The following is a 22,197-nucleotide window of genomic DNA, read 5'->3' as shown; positions in this document are numbered from 1 at the left end:
TTGCTGGAGATTGGAGGAGAAAAGTTACCAATGCCATTAAATCTTCTTCATTCACCCTTTATGATATACTTACACTATTAAGGCAAAGGAGTGAAATGAGGATTTAGATTTAGAGATTCCAAGTGGCAACAGGAGAACAAAATTCCAAAAACAATACCTAAGAACTTCTCTAGTCTCAGTGTGGCTGGCTAGGGTCTGCATCACAAAAAAGCTAATGCTCTAGGACTATAAGCTAAAAAGCTAACAGATTCTTCTTTGCGGAAGAGGTCATGTTACAATCAAAGACCAGCAGATGGTAGCAGACAAGCATAAATTCAGTCAGTATAGATGCCCACAGATAGTAGCACAATGACATCACCAAGGAACATTGGTGGCTCTGTAATGTTGGAGGCGTCAATTGTCTTGGTCATACATGTTCCATGATACCATGTGTTACCTACATGTTTTCCACCCCACATATGTTTCTTGGCCTTGTGAGTCCATATGTGAGTCTCCTAACCCCACTGATGGTGATGGGAGGTGAGAACCTATGAGAAAGTATCTATTGTGTATAGGAGGAATATTTTCTACTACTTATTTTGCTATGCTTGTTTAAGTAAGTGTCTTAATTTGAACTATTGTTTCTCCTGTCTAGTTTGATAAGAGAAACACATTAGTGGGGACCATGAGTTATGGTTTTGAAATTCTGACCCACAAAGTACTTTGAACTTGAGAGACCTTTCTGGGGATCCATATGTGTAGGTAGAAGAAAAAGAACATTTTTCACCCAATGATGAACCTATGTCAGAAGTAAATGAGGATAAAAAATAATTCAATTGGATTAAATTCTCTCTTCCACTTCTTGTATTCCAGTCAAATTTATTCCCCATGCAAATTTACGATTTAGCCATATTCTGGAAGGCAGGCAACCTTTTAAAGTTTCTAATGATGTCTTTTCAGATACCCTGTACAAACTTTATTCCTCTTTGTGAGCTGAAAGCCAAAAAAGGTTATTTGCAGCCTGCGTAAAAACCTGAAGGGTTATTTGCCATCTAGCTGTCTCCTTTGGTTACTCCCTACCTTCAGGCTGCCTCTCCTGCCATTAGCCAGTCCACCACTGTCAATATCAGCTTGCTGTGACTTTTAACCTTTGCTGTTGATTACAAAAACTCAGCTGCAAGCCACTGAATACAAACCTGCTGCTCAGCACAAAATTAAAAAAAAAAGTCAGCCTGGAGACAAGGTGAGCAGTTCAGAAAACTGGGACTGGATTTATGCAATTTATGGACTTAGGCATGTCCCTTCTGATAGGTTGGTGCTAGGCATTCTTGTCCCCACTCCGTGTATCCTTCCCGAACCATCACTTAGCTCTTCATTCCCAGTTCTGCAGTACTTAGCTCCCCTCTCTGGGGACCAGGAACTTATTAAAATGCTTTCAAGAGACATTCAGATGAAATCTTTACACACATTTTACCCCTCTCTCCCCCCACCACCTCCACCCCACCAGCTAGCTTTTATATGCTCTTAGCATCACTCAAGGTCATATCCTGGGCATTTAAAGGTTCATAGACTGCTAGGCACGAAAGGGATCATCTGATCAGACCATCTCATTTTACAGATGAAAAAACCTGAGTCCCAGAAATTATTCATTTGAGGTCACACAACAAATTGGGACAGAGTTAGGCATGCAACCGAGGATTGTGACTTCTTCTCCAGAGCTCTTTCCATTAATCCACAACCTTTACGTTTTAAAAATCTCAAAGTGAGAAGCAGGGTACTAGTCCTGCACTGAAAACCAGGGTAAAGTGCTTCACAGAGAGTTGAATCTAAGAAAAAGGGAAGCCTGGGATCATTGATTTAGAGTTGAAAAAGATCTTTAAGGTCATCTAATTCAATCTTCTCATTTACAGGCAAAGAAACTGAGGCCCAAAGAAATTAAATGGTTTGCCTAAGGTCACACAGATAGTGTCAGAGGCAAAATCTGAACCCATCTACTTTGATTCCCAGTCTAGCACAATTTTTATTGTTCCCTGCTATCAAGAATGTTTGAAGCTCATTTTATTAAAGCTATGTTTTCCTTTAAAGAGAGAAAGAAAATAGTAAAGGAAATGTTTTATGCTTTGCTTAAGTTAAATTTGGTTTGCCTAGCAATTATTGTGGGAATATTTCCTTCTAAATTATAGGATGGCAATATTTTTTCCACCCAGAATTTTAAAAAAGAAACCAAAGTTAGTTTGCTGGATTAATTTATTTCCTATTATGTCCTGAAGTTTAAGCAATGTCCTTCTTCTGACTAGTGATATTTTAGACCTCTCAGTTGTTTATTGTCTATTTCCCAACATTATGAACATTTACTAAATAATTGACTTTTTACCCTATTCTAAAATACTCTAGGCTAGAGCAGATAATGGACACCCATAATCTCCTCCCTAGATTAATGGCATTTAAGATTAGTTCAACAAAACAAATGCTCTGTGACTTCATTTTTAATCTTGCACTCTCAATTAGTATGTTAATGAAGCATCCTTTTGCACCACACATCAAAGCTTTATGTGACAACATAATTATCAGAATTTTATCTGATATGATGGCAAATTTATAACTCATATCTGTGGTGTGGCAGCTGAGAGCCCACAGGGTGTGAGTCTCCAGCTGCGAAACACATTCAGGCTGAAATTCAGGGATGGAAAAGCCTGGAAGCCTTCAAATGTCAATTTGTGAGATTGAACTTAAAAAGGAAACTTTCCATTTTCCTGAAAGTTCATATCTATTTGGAGAGATAATATTAACTAAGATACATTGAAGAATAAAGATAGTGCCTTTTTAATAGAATTAATATATTTCTCTGATACTTTTAAATTTCTCAGGGATGTAAGGGACATCAGAAATCATCTAGTTCAATCTCATTTTACCAGTGAACAAAATGAGGTCTTCACTCAGGGATATGCTGGCGAATGTTTAACAACCAGGTTCTCTGGGAGAGAAATGTATGCACATACTTTTTTAAGTTTAATCTGCATTATTAATACTTTCTTATGTCTAGACAATCAACAGAACCATAAATCAACCTCTGACTTGTAGAAGTTGTCAATTTCTGAATTGTAAATGCTTATACTGAAAATTTAACAATCAGCTCTGCAAGCTGGCTCTCGCACACCTCCTCTTTCATCTCAGTGAAGCAGAGTGATCACTAGGGAACTGGCAAAGCAAGCCTTTGAAGTCCCCAAATCCAATACTCCTTCCATTACAGCACACAACAAAGTCACAACATAAAATAACACAATGCATATGTAAACACATAAAGCAATGGCATGTGTTTTCAGAATTTACAAAGAGCACATAAAATCGTCATGTATATTTACATAGTATGGTTGGAAGAACATTGGAGTTCTCATAAACAAACTCCTTTTAATCTTCAGTCTCTTCCTCTTGTGCTTTCTACCTCATGACCTAAATTGAAATGGGATTTTTTTCATAGGATCAGAGATTTGGAGGCATAAGGGATCTTAGAGTTCATCAAGGTTCATTTTACAGATGAGGAAACTGAGGCTCCTAGGAAAGGTAAGTGACTTGTTTAAAGTCACAAAGATAATAAGTATTAAAGCTAGATATTCAACTCCAAAGATAGAATGCTTTGTCATATCTCTTTCCACCCTTCCCAATTCTGACAACTTTCTCTGTACTTCAACTTTGGGTCTAGGAGAAAGAATTAACATATTCTTTTCAACTCACTAACACATGCAAACTCTTCAACATTCATGTGTAACCAGAGGCTCTTGTGAGCCTTTTTACATTGGAAGCTTAACTGTATGGCTAGAGTAGCATCACTACACTAACTGCACATGCCCAGTTGATATCTGCATTGTTGGGTTATTATGCTTTTGGGGTGCCCTTGCTCCTCACCTTCACTTAGAGATCAATGTTGTTGTTTAGTCCTTTCAGTTCTTCTGACTCTTTGTGACCCCATTTGGGGTTTTCTTAGCAAAGATACTGGAGTGGTTTGCCATTTCCTTCCCTAGCTTATTTTACAGATGAGGAAACTGAGGAAAACAAGGTTAAGTGACTTGCCCAGGGTCATACAGCTAATAAGTATTTGAGGCCAAAATTGAACTCAGGTCCTGTTGACTCCAAGAGTTACTCGGAGTGTTGCTGGCTGTAATGTGACCCAGTCAGTCTCATAGTTGAAACTTCTACCTTAGATGTTATCATTGCCCCAAACTGTTCAGCTTCTAAGACCCTGATCTCTGAAATTGTTCTCTTCTCCTAAAATTCGCCTGTCCTCTTAGATCTCCCAGCTCTCCCTCTGCTGCACTGTGGAAACTGCTCTTCTTTCTCATCATTATGACCCTTTTGCCCTCAACCCTTCAATGATCCTAATACGTTCTATCTTCATTCCCTTCTCTTCACAGTTTTGACCTATTATCAGTCCATGCAATGGTTCTCTCTATTCCATTCTTGACTTTCTCACCCCTTTTCCCTTCTGCTGTTTTTTTGGCAGGCTAAGTTTCAACCTTGATGGTAGCCCCATTATATCTTCTCTGTTCTTAACTTAATTGCCAAATAGTGCTGGAAAACAACCATGAAACTGCCTTACCTGGATTCACTACAAATTCATGGTATAAACCTTAGCACGGTACCTAGCACATAGTTTTATTGTTGTATCAAAAGAATTTTATTTGTCCATTATTTAACCTCTGGCATACAAAAGTTAAAGTTAAATAAGCAAAAAAAATCAAACAAAAATTTACAAAACAAAAGTAAACAAAATAATTTTATTTATCCATTACTTATTCTCTGGCATACAAAAGTTAAAGTTAAACAAACAAAAAAATCAAACAAAAGTTTACAAAATAAAAGTAAACAAAATAATTTTATTTATCCATTACTTATTCTCTGGCATACAAAAGTTAAAGTTAAACAAACAAAAAAAGTCAAACAAAAGTTTACCAAACAAAAGTAAACAAAACATTTACAAAATTTAACAAAAGTTAAAGCCTTTTTTCCTTTCTTCTCAGGCCTATTGCTAACCTCAACCCTATCCCCTCTCAGTAAAAATAAAGTCCCTACACCTTATTTAGAAGATTGAGTTTGTTCTCTAAAAAGATCTTACATTCTCTTCATCCATATTATAAAACTTTGCTATTCTTTCTGCTCTCAGTCAATAAACATAAATGCTGGAGATGGAAAAGAGGCAAAAGACCATCCCTTTGCTCAAAGAGCTTACACTCTAATGAGGGAGACAACATGCAAACAAGTACGTACAAACAGGCTGTATCCATATAGCATAAAGAGAAAGTAATTGGAAGTGGGAAGACACTGGAAGTAAGAGGTGTTAGAAAAGGCTTCCTGTAGAAGACAGGATTTTAGTTGGACTTGAATTTGGGCTCTGAAGTTGGACTTGCCAGGGAAGCAAGTCGGATGAGAATGGAGAGTATTCCTGGCATAGAGGACAAGTCAGAGAAAATCCCTGAAATCGAGAGATAGTGTCTTGTTTGTGGGACAGACAAAGAATGACATAAAGAGTACATGTTAGAAAGGCAGGAGGAAGGGCTAGGTCATGAAGGGCTTTGAATGCCAAACCGTGGATTTTGTCGTGAAACCTGAAGGTGACAGAGAGTCACTGCAGGCTGTTAAGTAGGGATTGGAGGTTGACATATGGTTGGATTGGGTTTCAGGAAATCACTTTCGGATAGCAGGATGGATTAAAAATCAGAATTTAACAATATGTTGCTCTCTGGAAACAATAAAAATGAGAGATACACACAGAGATAAAGGGTTGGAGCAGAATTTATTATGTTATAATAATATATATAATATAATAATATATTATTAAAAAAGCAGAAGTAGCAGTCATGATCTCAAAGAAAGTTAGAGCTAAAATGGATTTAATATAAAGAGAAAAACAGGAAAAATACACTATATGTCACCAGTATTATTCAATATTGTTTTAGACCATTTAAAATATCTAGACAGTAAAAAATGAGTCATACCCCCAACTGATGAATGGTCAAAGGATATGAAGAGACAGTTTTTCGATGAAGAAATAAAGACTATATATAATCATATGAGAAAATACTCTAAATCATTATGATTAGAGAAATGTAAATTAAAATAACTTTGAGACATCAAAGAGTGGTAGCGTGAATGGAGCACTGGCCCTGGAATTAGGAAGACCTGAGGTCAGATCCAGTGTCAGACACTTACTAGCTGTGTGACCCAGGGCAAGTCACTTAACCCTGATTGCCTTAAAAAATGAAAAAAACAGTTGATTCCTTGGGGATGAAAAGCATGAATAATACACTTTCTGAAGTCGAGACAATCAATAGATCAAGCCATCCTTTGTGGCATTTGACAATTTCTAAGGTATGATACTTCTCAATGCTCCTTATATTTTCTTTTTTTTCAGTCTTTTGATTTTGTTCTAATATTTCTTATTACCACATGGAGTTATTGATTTCTGTTTCGGTTTTCCCATCAGGCTTCTGCTTTATGCATTTCAGTCATTGGTAATACTATCAAAGATTCCTAGTCTGTGCCCCTCCTAGTTCCTCTGGCAGGACTCTGCTGGTGTCCATAGCTTTTGGCTGCATGTTTTTGGTGAAGTCCTGGGCTAAATGAGCAGTTTGTTGGTGTTTCTCTATGGATTTTTTGGTCATTGTTCAGTCTGGTGCTCTTTCCCTATCATTGCTGGGCTCCCGTGTGATCTATACGTCTCTTTCGGGTGCTAAGTGATCCCCAGACAGTGCCGCTAAGATTGTTTCTACATAGCAGATTGTAAACTCCTTGAGGGTGGGCACTCATCTTTGTGTCTCCAGAAGCTGGCATTGTACCTTGCATATGGGAGATACTTGATGTTCCAAATGTTACCAAGTATTACCCAATGATTATCTTTGAATCAGAAACTTAGGGTTATGCTGATTATTATTTGTGTTGACTTGGGGTAGTCATGAATAATTATTTAGCCTCAGTCTTTTCTTGACTTGAAAAATGGGGATAAAAATAACTATCCATCGTAGATTCATTGTAAAACTCTTTATGATTATATTCATTAGAGCTTTAGAAATGACCATGTGTCTTTGCCATTGCCTAGCTGTCAGAATGGCAAGGGTGATGGGTACAATGTTAGCAACTTGTTCCTTTTCTAAATGACATTTTATATATTTGGAGAAAAACTATCCAAATGATCTTTTGAGTATCACCTTAAATGATGCCATGTTTATAATTATCCTAAGATTCAAAGGAGGCAAAAAAAAATCATTAATTATACTTTAATGTATCATGTTCTCAGTTCTAGAAAACAGAGGAAGATGTGGAAGTTTATTGTTTTCTTAAGGAATTATCTGAGGTTACTAAGGACTTGGTAATTACCACAGCAAGAGTAATTCAGAAAATATGATGAGACATTAGGAATTGGGTGTAATTCACCACAGCTAAAGACTTGAAATCAAAGAAGGCCCCTCTGGAACACGAGTTATCATGATGCATAGTTGCCCTGACCTTTTAGAACTGGATGGGCCCATGGCCACACCATGACTGGACCAGATGGATGAAAAAAACAGTAGGATATCCATAGAAGGGGAGGAGGGACAAGGCAACCAGATTGGTTTTGTGGGGAAGAAACTGAAGACCTGAGTGCTTTACCCAAATTAACCATTCCTCTAAAATATAGGTTTGCTAGAGGAATCTTCCAAGAATGAGATGTCTTTTAAAATTTCCAATAATTGGGCAAGAAAATAGTACCAAATCTATTCACTTCTAATAATTATCTGTGTGGAAGCCACTTTCTTGATTTCAGTAAAATGAATGAATTGGAACAGAGCTAGAAGGGTCTAAAGTGATCTATTCCTAAAAGATACACATTTGACCTTATAACTCTCTTGTTTAAGGAACTGCAATGACTCCCTATTGCCTCTAAGATAAAACTCAAAATCTACTGGTTGGCATTTAAGGTCCTTCACAATCTTATTACACATTGCTGTTGTTGAGACTTGGTTGTTTCAGTCACTTCTGACTCTTCACAACCCCATTTGAGGTTTTCTTAGCAAAGACACTGGAGTGGTTGCCATTTCCTTCTCCAGCTCAAGGTCACACACTAGTAAGTGTCTGGAGGCTGAATTTGAACTCAGGTCCTCCTGACTCTAGGGTGAATGCTCTATGCATTGCATCACCTAGCTATCCCTTATTACACATTATTTATTCCCCTTCATACTCTCTGTAGTCAAGCCAAACGAGCCAGCTTGCTGTTGCACATACAAAATACTACCTTTCATCTCTATATCCTCACACAAGCTGCCCTTTAGGAATGCACTTGTTCTCCTTCATTTCTTTGAATTCTTAGCTGTCTTCAGAACTCAGCTTAGGTGTCACCTCCTGCACAAATCCTTGCCTCATCATCCTTCAGCTGCTAATGCCTCCCCCTCCAAGTTCTATTTCCTTCATATTACATTTCGTAATTACTTATATGCATACATGTTGCTTGCTTTATTGTAGATAAGCTCCTTGAAGATGGAGACGCTCATTTTTGTCTCTGTATCCCCAGCAGTTAGCATAGAGCTTGGCACATTTTATGGCACTTAATTAATGCTTGTTGATAGATTGATCATATGGACCAACCCCCTCTTTTTATAGGTAAAGAAATTATGAACCCATGTGAATCTTATAAAAATAAAAATGTGAAAAGTCTAAGATGTACAAATATTGAAATCTTCAAATTAAAAAGCTTTGCATTTATAAGCACTGTGTTCCTCAAAACGCTTTCCTAAAGTGCTAGCTAGCTTAAAATTATCATACAATATAAAGATTTTGTGCTAAACTTTGATTAACTGCATTTTTTGGCTCCCAGCAAAGTGAACAAACTTCTCCTTTAGTTATTTAGTGCCTTGTTAATCTGGATGCTACTAGTATGTTAGATTCATTTGATAAGACTTTTGATGAGAAAACAGGTAGAATAACCAAAACATAAATACTCATTGAAAAGCTACCTATACCCATACATGGGAGGCAGCATTTGTATAGGGGATAGAGGAAAGGTCTTAGAGTCTGGCAGACCTGGGTTACATATTAACTGTGAGGCTGTGGGCACATTACTTAATTTCTTAATTCCTTGGACCAAAGACATGGGTTCATATTCTAATTCTGTCACTACTCATGTGACTTTGTGTGTATGTGTGTATAATGGCAAGCAAAGAAGTAAACATCTTATTTCAGCTATTTAGCTGACACCTTGTTTCAGTTCTTGCCCATGATTATATCAAGTCTTTGTTGAGAAGCAAAATTTGTGAACCCCACAACTTGTGAACTCTAGAACTTGTGAACTCCTGTTGCATCAGCAACAGGAAGGGGAGGAGCTAATGACCATATATAAGGAGAGGCCTAGGTTGGAGAGAGCAGAACTGAGAAGAGAGAAGAACTGAGAACTGAGCAAAACTGAGAACTGAGCAGAACTGAGAACTGAGCAGAACTGAGAAGAGAACTCTTGTGGTGGCAGAGTCAAGAAGGAGAAAACTTGTGGTATCCTGGCACTCTATGTTTTTCTGTTCTATGTTGATGTTTGTTTGTGATACTTTGTACAGAAGCCCTGGAACCTTCCTGGAAGCCCTGAAAGAGGATTTTCTAGTTGTCTGTTTACAGAAGTGCTAGAGGAGGGTTTTGGAGGTCCTGGGACTTTACTGATGATATATGCTGACTTTTTGGACCTTGTTGGTGGGTCTCTGTTGATGTCACAGGCAGATAGTGAATTGATGATGGTGCCAGAAATGTACATGAATGTTGTTTTGGCTCGGTTGAGCTTTGTCTTCCCAGAAACAGGAACTGTGAAGGACTTGAGGTGGACTAGACACTGTGAGCTTCAATATGGAATGGAAACTGGACAAGGAACTGGAGGAGGAGCTGGACCAGGAGCTGAGAGATGCCTACCTTTGAATCCAGGTGACAGTTGAGTAGATTCAGGCAGGAGCTGGGACCATGAATCTGAGAGCCAGCCTCAAGTCAAGATGAAAAGACCTCTTCTTGCATACCTAATGCAAGACTGAGAAGATTTTGATTTACTGTGACCTAGGGGTGGAGAACTTTGACCTTTGTACTTTGTGTCCCTTAAGGAGGCCTGCTCCTCAATGATGATTGAGGTAAGGACTTACTGAATGATCTTTTGTTTAAAACTATATGGCCACTTTGGTGAAAACTATGTGGCCGCTTTAGTGATAACATTGTGAATGCTGTACTTTGATTTCTGTCAATGTTTTGTCTTAGTTTATTACTGAATAAATAGAGAGTTCACTATACTATGTAATCAGAACCTTGAAGCTATTCACAGCAGCAATCCTCTGGAAAGCTGCTCATGCTTGGCTTTTTACACTGTGTTTGAGAGACACAGAGAAAGAGAGAGATGAGTTTGACTTACTCTCTACCATCTTTTATGCCTTGTCCTTTCTTTTCCCTGTATTACCTCACAGATAAGTGTTTGAGCTACACTGATATGACCATATTCCTATATCTGTGGCTTCCATGCTAAGAAATCCCTTTTTAAATGTATGTTGACCACTACATGTCAAGATTGGCTAGTGTGCCAACAGTGTCAACAATGAAGAGTTCCTTTCCCAGACTTTAGCATTATACACACTTGTGTGACCCAGGGAAAAGGGTATGATGGAGTCGGTTTATACTGACTCGAGAGAGCTGATTGTTAAATGTTCAGTGTGAGCATTTATGCCTCAAAAATTAGCCTAATATATTGGATTTTTTTTGTTATCTAGACTTAAGAAAGTGATTAAATTTAAATGTGTGTCATACTTTTCAAAGAGCTGGTTTTAGGCATTTACCAGGACATTCCTGGTTGTGTTCTCTGAATCAATAAGCAGGAATGGCAGATTCCTAAAGACTTAGTATTCTTCTAGCAGACAGCAATAGTGACCTAGTTATCAAATAATTAAACTTTTTCTAGTCATTTAAGGGACTGTAATGTCATGCCAAGCAAAGGCAACTTCCCAAGGTTCAGAATACCAGCATAGGCGCTCTCCATTTTATTCAGTGACAAACCAAGAACAGAGAAGGTCAAAACATGACATCATTCCAAATACAGCATTTACTAAGTGTGATTAAATAATCTACAAGGACTACCCCACCCCAGGACCTTCCAATCATTCAATCAATTACAAAGTCCCTGTTCTAAATACTACACCACCCCTAGGCTGTACCTTCATTTAGTCCACCACAAAGCCCCTCTTCTCAAATGGAGATTAGTTTCCAAACATAAGTAAAGTACCTTCATTTGTTCAATCACAGAGCACAAAAAGGTCAAAAGTTCCCCACCCCTGGATCACAATTGAATCTACCCCAGAGTTACATCAAGTTTAAGCACAGCGCTTAATACCCAAATGGAGGTCTTTTCTTCATCTTGACAGGAGGCAAGTTCTCAGCAATCTGAGTTCCTGGGGAGACAAGGCTTAGCAAGGCCACAAGATACATTGCCAGTCTCTTCATGAATTCATCCTCTGTCTTCAGAACAGTCCTAGAACCCCTGAAAACATTAGCAAAACCCTCTCCCAGATTTCTGTAAACATACAACAAGAAAATCCTTCTTCAGGGCTTCTGAACCAACAGAAAGGTTCCCAGACCCCTGCAACAACAGCACTGTCTTTCACCAGTGGACAGTATTCACTCTCTGTCTGCAGGACAGTCTCAGGGCTTCTTAGCCAACGGCAAGGTTCCAGGACTTCTTCAACAAAAGGACTGTCTTTCACCAGTGGACAAATCTGGCAAAACAACATCAAAACAGACAGACAAAGTACCAGCAATACAGCCATGTCTCCTCAGTCCTTGGCAGCTCCGGGGGCAGGTCTCAAAAGTCCAAGGCAATTCAAAGTGGCCCTCAGCAATCCTTCTCAGTCTCTCTCTCTGCCTCCACGAGGTGCTGCTTCCAAAAAGTTCTTCTGCCTCTCTCTTGTCTCTCCAAATCTATGTCACCAGCTCCTCCCAGTTCAGGACTCTCTTTTCACATCAACAAGTCCATCCCACAGGTGGGATTAATAAGCTCTGGGTTTTAACACAATCAATTTGAAAACCAAGCCAATACAGGGGAATCTTTATATTCCATTACTATCACAGGGACAAATCATGATTCCACTGGGGTCTTGTTTCCCTAAAACAGTGGTAGCACTGCTAATGACATCCATGAGGTGGCAGGTTCAGGCTACACTCATAAACTTGCTTAGAATGTTTTTTCTGGACTCAGCTTTTTGCTTTCTCTGGCTTCCTTCAAGTCCCATCTAAAATCCCTTCTATAGCAAGCCTTTCCCAATGTCTCTAAATTCTAGTGTCTTCCATCTCTTAATTATTTTCCTATGTATGTGTCATATCACTCGTTTGTACATATTTGTTTACTTGTGATTTCCTCTGTTAGATTTTAAGCTCCTTGAGGGCAGGGAATGTCTTTTTCCTCTTTTGGTATCCCTAGTGCTTAACACATGCCTGCCCTGTAGTAGTAGGTGCCTAATAAATGTTTAATGACTGATTGATTTATCTTTTATTTTAATATTAAGAATAGCAGGGCTATTCCTCACTCTCCCCTCCCTGGAGCATGCTGCCTCCAATCAATTGAATTAGGGATTGACAATGTGGTGGCCACTTGCTAAAGGAACTTTGTATTTTAGATTAACATGAAGAACCCCGAGTGGTTACAGTCTAGGGGTCTTGGGAATCCTGAAATGCAAGGGCAAAGGACATGAGTCTGCCTTGAAAGAATTCAACCACTCAAGCCTTCTTTCAGTCCAAGTTGTTTTAAAAATACCATTTGGGGTAGGCAAGATTCCTAGGGAGTCTGTGGTATTTGTGACACCAATACAAATGGTCCAGATTTTAAGAATATGAGCAATTTAATGGGGGGTGAGACTAATACTTTTATACAGAAAGATTGTAGGAAGATCTGGACAGGATTAAGGAGTGGCAAGTAGCCTAGGGTGGTCCGGGGGTAACAGAGAAAGAAAAATTGGACTGGGTCAGAGGCAACAGAGAATGGAGGGTTGTGTGTGGGAGGGCACAATGAAAGGACAGTTGAAAGGATTACTGGGACAGGTGATGCCTCAAACACCAGGGATCTGGGCAATGTGGGAAAGTCAAGGGGCTTTTCCTTTTAGGGGTCTAGATCCCATACCTATCAGTTCCATACTCCTACTTCCACCTCCAAACCCATGACAGTAGCAAGGGATCTGGGTGCTACACCAATTAAAAGAGAGATAATCTCTAGTAGAAATCTCTACTGTGACTCCCTAGATGACATGATGTAATTCCAGTGAGGGGTGAGGAAGGATGACTCCTTCTCCACCCCCATATCATGCCAACAATGACCATAAGCTTGTGGTTAGGAAAGCTTTTGCCAGGGCCCAGGGCTATTTGTGCCTCTTTTGTTTTTGTTCTATCCTGATGTTAGAAAATCAGGCAACAACTTGAAGATGGACACATCCAAGAGATAACCTTGTGAGTTTGGAAAGCCCGGAGGTCTTTGAGTGTGGCAACAATAGACTATGAAAGTCACTGGGCACGAAGTTCAAAGGAGACTCAGTTTTATAGTACAATGAAGGCAGAGAGCTGAAAGGAAATGAAAACCACCTAATCAGCCATCCCACAAACTGCTTTATGTTTTGATGAAGTTTAAATATAACCCATTTAGTAGACTCTGTTAATGCAAGCCTGTGAATTGGTTTATGTTTAGTCTTTCTTGTGTATGTAGGAATAAATTGCCTTTCCCATTTTTGATTCATATTGTACATTGAGTAATCTTTTATTTCCTATTTGGGAAAATGAGACACAAACTATAACATAAGCCTTAAGCAATTTTTCCTCAGGACACAGGGTGGGGGAATTATTGAGCTGAGGAGTATAAGAAAGAGGAATCTAATTAAATGTAGGTCACTCTGGACTGAATCTGGTCTAAGCTACTATTGAGCACAGAACAGGGAGTGGTTGAATACCCCTTCTCTGCTGGCTTAGCCCAATGGTGGATAAGTAAACTATACCCTTTCCACCATTACAGTGAAATTGATCAGGAGAAATTTAGAGAGAAAGGGGGACCCAGAACTACTAGAAACCAGTTTCTAGGTACATGGAGGTAATATGAAGTCGTTACATATAAAATGGGGATAATGATAGGCCTACCTCCTTCATGCAATCGTTAGGAAGAAAGGACTTTAGCTTGAAGAATTGTAGAAACATAAGTTTTTATTATTATTGTAGGACATCTGGCTGGTCTCTCTGTAGGTATGTTTGTATTTTCAACCCATCTGTTTGTCATTTCCCAAGATTTTCTGAAGCATGATTTTTAACCTCAGAAGTTTTTGTTTGCTTTGTTTTTTTAGATTCAGTCTAGATTTATTTAACCAGAGAAGAGATCCTAAGGCAGCTTGGGATTTACATTTCAATCACTAATTTCTTTAACAAGCACCCCTTTGTTGTTCAGAACCACCTCTAGCTTCTTCATTCAGAATTAAACTTTATCTTTTTCTTTTTTTTTTTTCATTCCTGGCATTCTTCATGGATTTCTGAAGCTGTCTCACTTCTCCCCCCACACAGTGCTGTAGAGAAATATTTCTGTTTTCCCCTTTAGGTCTACTTTGAACCATCATTTTGGATTTAGGATGAGAGTTCTCATCTAGTTCAACTGCTTTGTTTTAAAGATGAGGAAACTGAGAGCCAGAGAGGTTAAATAACTTGTCCAAAGTCATATAGGTAGTACATTGCAGAGTCAGGATTCAACCTGAGGTCCTGTGTAGACATTTAATGATCTTTCCACAGAGCCATGGTAAGGCTTCCATGCTGAGAAGTCTCCTTTTTAACATAAGTTGATCACTATATATCAAGGTAAACTTCAAATTGATACATGATCTAGATATGAAAGCCCAAATTAGGAAGAAATTACCTTTCAAAGTTGTGGATAGGAGTTCACAAACAAGTAATAGATCATATAACGCAAAATGGATTGTTAGGATTTTATTAAATTAACAAAGTCTTTGTACAAATAATCTAATGCAGTAAAAATTAGAACATAATCAAGTAATTAGGGGAAAAATCTTTGCAGGAAGTTTCTTTGATAAAGGTCTTCTATCCAAGATAAATAAAGAACTGTTTCAAATATAGAAGTCTAAGAATCATTTGCCAATAGATTAAAAAATGGTCACAGGATATGCATAAGCAATTTTTGAAGGCAGAAAATCTAAACTATCATTAATCATATGAAAAACAATTTAAATCACTAGTAACTAGAGATATGCAAATTAAAGCTACTCTGAGGTATTTTTTTTTCCTCACAGCCATTAAAATGGCAAAGTTTACTAAAAAAGAAAATGATAAATGTTGGAACAGCTGTGGGAGAACGGGCTCATTGATGGAGCTGTTAATAAAATCAAGAATTTGGCAAAAATTTGGAAACATGTCCAGAAAATTATCAAGCTATGCAAATCATTTGACCCTGCTATACCACTATTGGGACTATGCCCCAAAGAAATCAAAGAAAGAGGAAAAAGTCCTATATGTACAAAAATAGTGATAGCAGCTTTTGTGTGTATGTGTGTGGTAGCCTCAATTTGGAAGTTAAGGGAATCTGCTTACACTGTTGACTGGCTAAACAAATTGTGGTACATGAAGGTAATGGAATCTTATTGTGCCATAAATGATCAAACAGATAGTTTCAGAAGAAGCTGAGCAGACTGATTTAGAGTCTCAAATACATAGGAGTGGGACAATTTAGGTAATGATAACATCGTAGAGAAAATCGACTTTGAAGGGCCTTGGAACTGTGATCAGCGCAATGATCAACCAGAAGTCCAAATGAATGAAGATGAAACACACCACTCCCTTCCTTACGGAGAAGTAATGAACTTAAAATAGAGAAATATATTTTCAGACATGGCTGACATAGGACTTCGTTTTGAGCTATGAGTTGATGGGCTTATTTTTGGGTTTTATTTTTGTGGCAGTGGAAGGGACAGATTAATTTTTTTTAAAGCTTGTTAATTGGAAAAACAAATAAGTACATAAAAGTGTGTTGACATTGCCAATGATCCCCTGTTTAGTAACACTCCGATTTATTATGGGAATAGTACAATATTTCTGGAACAAAACCCAGGACTCACTGGCTCAGAGGTTGATTATCCCTCCCCTTCAGGTTTCAGGGCACTCCTGGGGGTCAGGTGTACTTTCCTCTAATGCTTCTGGCTGTACCATTTTGGTGTGTTCCTTCCACTGTTAGATCTACGCCCCAGTTTCAATTAGCTTTTATACAGGAATATTTACCTTGAAGACTTAAAACCATTTTTCCCCAACACCTGTGGACACACTCTCCTCTGTTCTACCTTGATCCCTTAGGAGAGTGAACTCAGACTTACCCCGGTTCCTAAACAATATTTATTCCAGATTCACTTCCAAATGTTGCATGGCCAATGGAGGTATGGGTTAGCATGTATCTTCAGTCTCCTTCACCTAAAAACAGGAAAGAACAGCCATAACAGAGACAGAAGCAGCAGCAGGGCCATGTGCTCTCCAAGAAGAAGAGCCTGAGGTCCCTTCCCCACTTGGAGGCCCACAGCAATTCAGCCTCCCCCATTGCCAATCTGCAAAGAACCATGGCCAAGAGAGTTGGCCTGGATGACCAGGGTTTTTTGAATGAACCCAAGCCCTACCACTGCAGTCAATCAAGAGTCAATCTCTTCGTCTTGTGGTTAACAGGGCAGAACTACCTATAGAGCATTTTTCCAAATGGGGAAGCAGGGTACTTCCATTATACATTATACTTTTCTGCGTGCAGCCTTTTCAGCCTCTGCCATGTGGGAAATTGTACCAGTTCCTTTAGTGCTTCTTAAAAGATATATGTATAAGCATATATACACACACAGACACATATGCATACACATACACGCACACAAACACATCCTTGCCTGAGTAGTGCCACTGCCTAAATAGGCTTTGCTTTTAGATGACTGGAAAAAATGAAATAACCAAAAGGGCCCGGCTAAGCTGGCTCACTAGAGTGTCACTGTCCCCAGGACCAAAGGCATAAAGAGACTACTCAATAAACAGTGAGAGATTTATCTGGAGGTAATGGAAACCCCAAGTGTGTGAGTGCAGTTTAAATAGGATCTAGTCTTGTGGGGCCTCACTTCTCTCTGCGAGCCTGATCCTCACTGATGCTCCTGCCACATGCACAGAATTGTGGGATGCAGCAGGAGGCTCCCAGTGAGACATCCTGCTTGGCAGCTGCAATGCCACCTGACTGCTCAGTCTTTAGCGAGGAGCTGGTGTTAGCTTCTGCTCATATCCAGAGGCCACAGGGGTGGGAGCACTCAAAGAGTCCATCACCAAAAGAGAAATGACCAAAGGGGAGAAGAACTACCGAATGTTCCCTGGGAGAGGTTATAGAGTGGAATTATATATAATGGAAGATATCAGTGCTAGAGGCTTGAGCTGGAATTTGTGATAACAGAATTGCCCTATGAAGTCATATGTACTTATGTCAACCTCCATTTTAACATTCCAATAGGAAAAGGACTTGATCCTGTTCCTTTGAGAGGAGATTGCCTTTACCCAGGTTTTTTTTACCCTATTCAATCATAGTGGCTGTTATCTACCAGCCCCCAGGTTATGTTCTCTCCTTTCTCAAGGAGTTTAGTACTTGGTTCTGAGTCTCTCTCCACCCAAAACCTTGTTCTTATACTAAAAGACTTGAACCCAAAAAGCCCCTCTCCCAAATTCCTCATCTCATCTCCAGTTCCACAATTTCCCTATCTCCCATGACTTACTATTACACTCCTCCTCAGTCACATACAGGGATGATTATGCTTTAATTTGACATCACCCTTCAGTGCTATCCTTCCACAATCAAGAAATCTGACATGCCTCTATTAAAAATGGCTGCTTATCATTTCATCTTTCCATATGCCTCACTCCTCCTAAGCCTATATACTTTGTCTCCACCATTATCATCAGTTCCTATACCATGTAGAGAGGCAGCATGGAGCTATGGACTTGGAGTCAGGGAGATTTGGGTTCAAATCCCACCTGACACTTATTAGTCATATGTACCTGGTAAGTCAATTAACTTCTTTTAGTCTATAAAATGAGTGGGTTGAATTAAGTGACCTCTAAGGTGTTTTCCAGTTCTAAATCTGTGTTCCTATGAAAAGTGTAGTAACATAAATAAGTTGTTTTGTTACCATTGTTACTCTACACCTTGTTCTCATCTTTTGTGATGGAGTTCAGATAGAAATTGTTCTGGCACAAGTCACTATCTTGTCATTGTTCCTTTATATTTGAGGTTCTGAATGCTCCTTTTCAGGTGGATAAAAATGACCACCTCCTATAATTGTATAAAAACAAAACAGGTGCCCATCAGTTCGACAGTGGCAGAAGAAATTGTAGTTATGTGAATGTCATGGGATTTTATTACTCCTTAAGAGGTTGGATTAATAGGATGGATTCAGGGAAATGTGTAAAGACTTATATCAACTGATACAGAGTGAAATGAGAAAAACTGGAAGCACAATTTACATGATGATCATTCTCACTGAGCCAAGAAGAGTTGTTAAAAAGATTCTCTTCTTCTGTCTCTCACCTCTTAGACAGGAGAGGCAAGTTTCATGGAAGTCCTAATGGAACAGACTTCTGAATATCTTAGGATGAGTGTCTCTCTTTCGGAAAGAGTACAACAGTACCCCAGCCAAAGATTGTAGCTGAGTCTAAAGCTGGAGATAGTAAAGATTGCAGCTGCTCACTGAAGAGCAAGCACAAAGAAACCCAATGTTTCAACCTGTCCACTTGGATGTTTTCTCCTGCAAAGACACCAAACCTTGTGAGGAGTTAAGTCCTGCTTGGCAGAGGAGTGACTGTTCTGCACGGATAGTCCTTTGGTGAACTTCATGAGGATTCTGTTATCTCAAGGGGGGAAACCCCCCCCCCAAAAAAAACCCTTCCAGTGCCAGGAGTTGTGGGTTACCCTTTGCCACATCTATGACTCTAAAAGTGCTAAATACTGTGTTCTAAATTCTACTCATGTGATCAGTGACTCTGGTCTCCTGACTGTACTCCATCTTCCATCTCTGAGTATTTTCATTGACTGTCCTCTATGCCTAGACTGTTCTCCTTCCTCATCTCAGTATCTTAACTTCTCTGGCTTCCTTCAAGTCTTAGCTAAAGCCCCACCTTCTACAAGAATACTTTCCTAATTCTCCTTAATCTTAATGACTCCTTCTGAAACCACCACCTAATTTATCCTGTATTTATCTTGTTTATACATAGATGTTTATATGTTGTGTCCTCCATTAATCTCCAAGGGCCATCTTTTGCACCGGAGGTTGATGTCAGATTAAAGCATAACCATCCCTTTGTGTGATTGAGGTGTGGAGTGTAGTAGTAAGTCATAGGAGGCAGGGAAATTGAGGAACTGGAGGTGAGATGGGGAATTTGGGAGTGTGGCATTTGTGTTCAAGTCTTCTAGTATAAGAGCAAGGTTTTGGGTAGAGAGATTTAGAACCTTGAGAAAGGAGAGAGAATGACCTGGGGGCTGGTAGGTAACAGCCACCATGATTGAATAGGATAAAAAGAAATGGGTAAAGGCAACCTCTAAAAGGAACAAGATCCAATACTTTTCCTGTTGGAATGTTAAAATGGAGGTCGACATAACTACATATGACTTCATGGGGCAATCCTGTTCTCACAAACTGTTATCACACAACTTAGCACAGTGTCTTGCACATAGAAGGCACTTAATAAATGCCAGTTGACTTTGACTATAACTATGACTGACATTTTTTAAAGGATTCATTAGCTAGTTTTTCTATATTGATACATTTTAACTACATCTTAATCTCCTTTGTCTTCCTCAATATAAAACCATCCCATCCCTAACAGCTAAAGGCTATCCATTATTAACCTATTGCCAGCATAGAGCCACTTGGTTTGGTTATGGTTATTTATGTGACTTAAATTTCCTGAAATGAGATCATAGTGGAGACTCAGATAACAGTATATGTCATATTTTTCTTGTGTGAGAAATCATGCCCATTAAATTGATTCATCTACTATCAATAAATTCTGTAGTTAGATCAACCTAGCATGAGATTTTGTCTATGTTCCTTGAAATCTTGGACCCAACCAACACAAATAATCATGGAACCATGACCTTGGTCTTTTGCTCCTAACATTCTATGATATCAACTTGCTTTTGCCTTCCTTATCTTGTTAATGTATCCCAAATATTGGTAACTTTTGGGTAATTTTTGGTGCCAAAATATGCTTCCCCACTTTTTTTCTTTTTAGTAACAAGTACAGCACATTCAGTATTCTCAGTCAAAATATTCTTAATAGTATTGTACTTGGCAGCTATACTATCATCATGGTGATATATTTGCTTTCTACAAAGGTAAATAATGACATGGAAACATTCTGAGCGCAGCTGGTACAAAATTTTTTAAATGTTCATCCTCAAGCAATTTTTTTTTCTGCAAGAAATTACATAACATGTGATTAGAGACATGGAAAGGAAATGAGAAAATGTGATTCTTAGTATTCAGACCTGAAGGCACTGAGCTGTGGTTTGATTCTTCATTTTTCTTAAGACGCTCCAATCCATCTGCTAGGGAGGCTATGAGCAAGTACCCAAAGAAAGAAAAGACTGTAGGATGAGAACGAGTCCCTTACTGCTATGCCTCTGATTTAGAAAAGGTGTATATGTCCCAAGTATGGGAGATGGCTTTGAGGTATGCTTCTTACCCCCATTTAGAATCACAGAAGGTTGGAATACACCTTAGAGGTCATCTAATAAACTCAGTTCAATCCAATACAACAAATATTTGTTAAGCACCTATTATATGCAGAACACTGTCAATTGAACCTTGTTTTATAGATAAGGAAACTGAGGCCCCAATTCCTTTCTGAGTTTTTTTTCTCTAGGGGTCTTTGCAAGACAGATTTTGTGAATTTTCAAAGTGTCACTGAGCCTATTAACAATGGAACTGATTTCTTGAGTTGTTCCCCCTTCCCTAATAATACACATGACCTCTTAATCCACATAATTTAAAATTCTTGGTATAGTTCTTCTGTATTACTCCCTTCCCTGCCCCAATTTTGCATCAAACATATGCTCACATTCACCATCATACCAATTATATCTTTAATATATCCTCACTGATTACACAGTAATTTCAGATGAGATGTCTATACTCAAGACCTTTCCCTGGCAATGATGGACAGTGCCAATTAGAATGGTTGGGGAAGTATATATACTGTAGTCATCTTCCTCAAATCTACTTAATGATCCACCCTTCCCATAACCCAACCCTAAGATAAATGCAGCTGGTGGCTCTAGGGCTACTCCCCCCTCTTTCACTGGTAATTCTAAGTTAGGGTCCCCAGAGGACAACTAACTATTCATTTTCAGGGCTTCCTTGAGGGAATATTCATTTCTAGTATTGTAGCTAATGGAACCCCCACTAGAGTGATCCCCATTAACAATTAACCAGCCAGACTCAGCTTTTCCAAAGGTAAAGCAAGAACAGTAAGCTCCACAGATAGAAAATTTCCTTCAAAGGTCAGGATACATTCTCCCACAAATACATACAATATTCATGGGAAGAGTAGGCTTAAATTCAGAGTAAAATGATAGTGAGTTTATAGACAATACATACGACCAAAGGGTAAATTCATATTCTTGGTTACTGGAAGGCATTTCCTTCTCCAATATAAGGGATCACACATCTCTCTTTGCAGTATTTCTTTGGCAGCAGTGTCCTCCTGGTCCAGCATCTACAATGACACGTTCATTCTCCCTTCCTCCTATCCCCTAAGAGTGATTGGTCCCACTCAAAGGTTTCAGTCCAACTCTGAAGTTGTAATACCCAGCCCCCGGGGACTTGAAGTCGTCCAGCACTAGACTGGTTCACCACTTGACAGCATCTACTGATATTTTTCCAGTTATTCAGTCTTGATGAGTATGGTTAATTTGTTTGATTAACAACCCTCCTGTTCTTTTCTTTACCCAATTAAAGAGCAGGTCACACCTAATAAAGGAATTACAGAGTATAAACAATCTTAGATTTTTTAATAAAACCTTGTTATGGTTGTTGAGTGATTGATCTCATTCCTTACACTAAGTATAGTATAGTATAGTATAGTATAGTATAGTATAGTATAGTATAGTATAGTATAGTATAGTATAGTATAGTATAGTATAGTATAGTA

The 22,197-nt window shown here is 38.8% G+C and overlaps 1 long non-coding RNA gene across 3 annotated transcripts in view; it reads right to left on the bottom strand.

The window, feature by feature from the left end:
- LOC138170389 (uncharacterized) overlaps positions 1-22,197 on the bottom strand; it is a 66,290-nt gene that overhangs the window by 12,039 nt on the left and 32,054 nt on the right. For all 3 annotated transcript variants that reach the window (XR_011170599.1, XR_011170598.1, XR_011170597.1), the window contains one exon: positions 16,353-16,446. This is a non-coding gene — a long non-coding RNA (uncharacterized lncRNA). The remainder of the gene's footprint in view (positions 1-16,352; positions 16,447-22,197) is intronic.

This window comes from Petaurus breviceps, unplaced genomic scaffold (genome assembly GCF_028583685.1).
Source record: "Petaurus breviceps papuanus isolate PSGF00001 unplaced genomic scaffold, PetGlider_PUasm1.0 38, whole genome shotgun sequence".
Lineage (NCBI taxonomy): Eukaryota > Metazoa > Chordata > Mammalia > Diprotodontia > Petauridae > Petaurus > Petaurus breviceps.
This window is presented reverse-complemented; position numbering and strand designations above follow the sequence as displayed.